This window comes from Xenopus laevis, chromosome 6S (genome assembly GCF_017654675.1).
Source record: "Xenopus laevis strain J_2021 chromosome 6S, Xenopus_laevis_v10.1, whole genome shotgun sequence".
In the NCBI taxonomy this organism is placed as follows: Eukaryota; Metazoa; Chordata; class Amphibia; order Anura; family Pipidae; genus Xenopus; species Xenopus laevis.
This window is the reverse complement of record NC_054382.1, coordinates 131,977,954-131,982,885: the sequence shown is the minus strand read 5'-3', so window position 1 is coordinate 131,982,885 and position 4,932 is coordinate 131,977,954. Positions and strand designations below refer to the sequence as shown.

The following is a 4,932-nucleotide window of genomic DNA, read 5'->3' as shown; positions in this document are numbered from 1 at the left end:
AGTGGATAAGGTGGCAAAGTATTGTTGGCACTACTTTAAGCCATGTTGTGTATTCAGCTCAGAGCAGATAATGCTTAAATTCTGTTTTTTATAATTTTATGAAGATATATATCTATGTATATGGTTATGGCACATGTAACTTACCTCTGCTGGCCATCTGATAAAGGGGAACTGCTCAATCCATCAAAACATGTAAATTAATTTTTCAGGCCATAATCAGCAAATCTATGGAATTTATATTTATTCATAGTCTCGTTGTATCCAGCCACCCAGTTCCCTTGAATAAAGATTATTTTTTCTATTGTTTCAACATTGCTTGAAGAAAAAGGTTATTTATAGTCCCAGTATCTCTAGTCACTTTGAAAATGCTATTTTCCATTTGAAAAGTAAATTGGGGCAGAATAAATATAAACAATAAAAAAAATTACTTTCCTCCCCATGGTAACATTTTGGAACCCCCCCTACATTTTCTTTATGGGCTTTTACTATTTTTGGTCAAATTTTTCCCTTTTGTAAAAATGTGTGAAAAAAAATGTCTATTCAAGGAGTTCAGTGGTGGGGTTTTACTGTACACAAGATAAAAAACGTATTTTTAAAAATTCTTGGCAAAAATGTGAGAATTATTTTTCCATTTTACCAGTATTGTTTATTATTGCCGATTTCTAAACAATAAAAAAGTGATCTTTTCTAACCAAATTTTTCTACTTCTTTTCATATTTACACACAACTTTTTTTATCCTCTAAAAAATATGCAATAATTCCCCCCCCCATTTTAACATTATCCTGGGGGCAGTGCTATAAACAAAAATATAAACCTTTTTCTAACCAGGGTAAAAAAAGTTGATTTTCCCATTCCTTTTCTTGGGCAGTTTTGAATCTTAAAAGTTTACGCCTACGCAAAAGTCTTGGGACATCAGATATGAAGATTGCTCCATCTTTGGTGCAGCCAACTTGTGTAAGTCAGATTTGAAATGTTCATCCGCCACCACCAGGCACGTTTGCTGAGCTCGGCAAATGACACAACTGTAAAAAAATAAAAAATAAATCAATACAAGTTTTGTACCCACAATGCACTTTACCCTACATTTACTGTTTTATTTTGTGGCGTCCTTGTTCTATTGCTTTAATTCAGTCTGACCAATAGGAAGTAACATTGATCCTTCATTCCTGTGGTGGGTGGTGGCCAGGCGGGTGCTACATGACCATAATTACTATGATTGGTTATTGCTTTATTTTAGCATTTCAGGACAGCAAAATATGGACTATTGGTTGACAAAGTATTTGTTTTGTGATTTTATTCTCCTGGTTCCAAAACTGTGATAATTAGGGTGAGATTTAGGGAGAATGACTGCTTGTACCCATAGACTCTCCCAAAAGCCCAACTTAAAGGATAAGTAATCCTTTAAAATAGAATAGCTCCCTCAACAATTTTACATTCAGTTACTTTAATGGTTTACTTATTCTTTAAAGGTTAGCTAGGCATAAATATGGCATAAATGCTTGTTTGTTGCCCTGTCAGTTTTATTAACTGTAGCTCTCCGGTTTGTTATTTCAGCCATTTGGTTGCTAGGGTCCAAATTACCTTAGCAACCATGCACTGATTTGCATAAGAGACTGGAATATGAATAGGAGAGGGTTTACATTCTTTATTTTCGGTTTTTGAAAGTTTTGAAAATAAACAAGGGGGATAAAGAAAAGAGGGTCAAGTGTGAGGGTTACTGATAGTCTAATGACTACTCATTATACAGAAATATTCCTTAAACTGGGTTTTAATTATAAAATTGTGTGGACTTGAGCCTATAATACCAAGTTAAAGACTAGGTTTGTATTAGTAGATTACAGCTTTATCCCCAAAGGAGAGGGGAGTGGAGAGAGCGTCGGAAGGGAGGGATTAGAGAGCAGGAGGGGAGGGGATAGAGCGCCGAAGGAGAGGGAGCGCAGGAGGGAAAGGGAGAGAGCGTCGGAAGGGAGGGGAGAGACAGCAGGAGGGAAAGGGAGAGAGTGTTGGAAGGGAGAAGAGACAGCGTCGGAAGGGAGGGTAGAGAGATCAGGAAAGGAGAAGAGACAGCTTCGGAAGGGAGGGTAGAGAGTGTTGGAAGGGAGGGGGGGAGAGAGCAGGAGGGGAGAGGAGAGAGGGTCAGAAGGAAGGGAAGAGAGAGCAGGAGGGGAGAGCATCGAATGGGCGGGGAGAGAGCAGGAGGGGAGAGAGCACAGAAGGAGAGGGAGGGAGTGCTGGAGGGGAGAGAGTGCTGAGGGGGAGGGTAGAGAGAGCGTCGGAAGGGAGGGGATAGGGAGCAGGAGGGGAGAGAGCATTGGATTCTGAACTCATAAAGAGTGAGAAAGCGCAAACAAAGTTTTCATAAATTTGTGAACTAATGACATAAGGCCATAAAAGGGTATAGAGATATCACTACTCAGAGTTCCCTGTATAACTCAGCCTGCAGCCTTGTGCCTTTATATGGTCACAGAACAACCCCTCAGTGACTTCTAATATCCTTATCATTTACAGTAGGGGGTACATTATCCCTTATAATACATGATTGATACTCAGAGTTCCCTGTATAACTCAGCCTGCAGCCTTGTGCCTTTATATGGTCACAGAACAACCCCTCAGTGACTTCTAATATCCTTATCATTTACAGTAGGGGGTACATTATCCCTTATAATACATGAGTGATACTCAGAGTTCCCTGTATAACTCAGCCTGCAGCCTTGTGCCTTTATATGGTCACAGAACAACCCCTCAGTGACTTCTAATATCCTTATCATCTACAGTAGGGGGTACATAATCCATTATAATACATGAGTGATACTCAGAGTTCCCTGTATAACTCAGCCTGCAGCCTTGTGCCTTTATATGGTCACAGAACAACCCCTCAGTGACTTCTAATATCCTTATCATTTACAGTAGGGGGTACATTATCCATTATAATACATGAGTGATACTCAGAGTTCCCTGTATAACTCAGCCTGCAGCCTTGTGCCTTTATATGGTCACAAATCCTTTCGGTAACTTCTTTATACATGTAACTAACAAAAAGAAGAAGAACCAAAGAATTCAAGGCTAAAATGAAAGTGGTTTCAATTTCACTTCTCAGTTTTCAAGAAGGAGAACAATACAATGAAACTGAAGCAAAAAGCTGCACTCTAAAGCCCCAAATATGTGGACATTTTTGGAGGTATAGATGTACAAAATATTAAACTAAGAGAACTAATTCTGTAGGTTTGTACTTTATTCTCTTTAATAAGTATTACCTCTCAGATCCGCCGGGCTCTATGTCCATCCAACTTATCCAGTGTGGCTTGCGGAGACCTGTGGCTTCCGTTGTGTTTCTTTACTAACAGGCCCTGGATCTCCTGTCGCCTAATTTACAATTAGTCACAAGTTGCTTCAGTTGTTCATTAGACAGCCCCACGCTGCTTGTTCTCATTAAGATGGATGCGATTATGTGTCTTGTAAGGGAGCTATTGTGCCGCTGCTGTGGGCTCTAATAAGCAGAGCTTGTATTAATTACATTTATTAAGGGGTGAACGTTTTACAGGCGTGCCCAATATCTGGCAAGTATAATTAACCCTCTGTGCCCTGTCCTAAATGACATGATGATAAACTGATTCTTTTAGATGGCTACTGTTTCCCAAACTTCTGCTGATTTATACTCAATAGAGGGAAGTGTCTGATGCAGCTCATGTTATATTCTCTGTACAGACATATAGTGGGATCTGTATCAGACTCAGGGTCGGACTGGAGCATTGGGGGCCTAACGGGTTCCAAACTTCTGGGGGCCCCCCACGTGTATGAACGCCACTGCACATGCGTGAACAGAGGCACGTGCTGATCACATGCGAATGCCTAGATGTTTTCTTTTGGGGGAGCGGGTCTGGCCAGAGAGGGCCCAATAGCTCAGCCTGCAGTCCCTCATTTGTACTGGAAAGTCCCTGTTTTCTCTGCACTGAACAGTCAGAAAAAGAAACAGGAACAGCAGGAAAAAAACAACAGGTCCCTTGGGAAACGTTAGACTCACAGCTTAAAGGGCAACTCACCTTCATTAGCAAAACTGTAATAACTAAAAAAAAACACAGACATATAATTACAAAAAATAAGGTGTTAGTACCACACTTTGGCCAAAATATGTAAGCTCACGTGCCACATCAAGCAATTTATAATGCTCACAAACAGTGTAGGACTCACGTACAATGAGGGGCCTTGAGGTGGCACGTGGGCTTACATATTGTGGCCAAAGTGTGGTACTAACACCTTATTTTTTGTAATTATTTTTTGAAGGCAAACTGAGCGCTGGCAAATTTTCTCTTTCTATTTGTATACAAATATTGGCTTTTTATAGTTTTCGGCAGCTGGTCAACTCCAGAATGTGGGTTAGTCTGAGCACTGGGACAATGTGTCTATGGCAGCTGGTCAATGCCACAGCATGAGTTAGACCGAGCGCTGACGATCTCGCTGGGCCTTGTTCTTTACCCTGTACAAAGCTTGGATAGTGTTAACCCAAAACAGCTTTCCATTAATGCAATATGTTTTTACACAATGCATTTGGAGTCAAACACAAGTGATGTTGGTCTGTCTCATGTATAATTCACCGGCAGTTCTATCTCTGTGTTCCTGCCATACAACATATCATTTTTTTTTCTTCTTTTCCTGGAACTCTGCAGTACATGTTAATGCGCTCTGAAGGCAAATTCCCAGATCTAATATAGTAAATTGCCGTTTCAGAAATCATAAGCCTGTTAGATTGATTTGATGGTTAATCTGATTGCACCACTTTGGAGAGAGTAGACTGAACCCGGTCGTGCAGGAGATTAGAGAGAAAGTGATAAACAAATAAGCTTAGGGCCATGCGAACTGGGACACTCTGAGGACTGGAGGAGAGTACATGATATAAATGGGGCACAATTCACTAATTGAACCATTTCTGCACC

General features: G+C 40.5%; 1 long non-coding RNA gene across 1 annotated transcript; it reads right to left on the bottom strand.

Annotated features, from left to right (window-relative positions):
* Positions 1-630: 630 nt before the first annotated feature.
* On the bottom strand, positions 631-3,484 carry LOC108695392. The gene is made up of 2 exons (XR_001932135.2): positions 3,256-3,484; positions 631-1,023 (listed from the first exon to the last, which is right to left on the bottom strand). It is a non-coding gene; the product is annotated as an uncharacterized LOC108695392 (long non-coding RNA).
* Between the last annotated feature and the right edge of the window lie 1,448 nt (positions 3,485-4,932).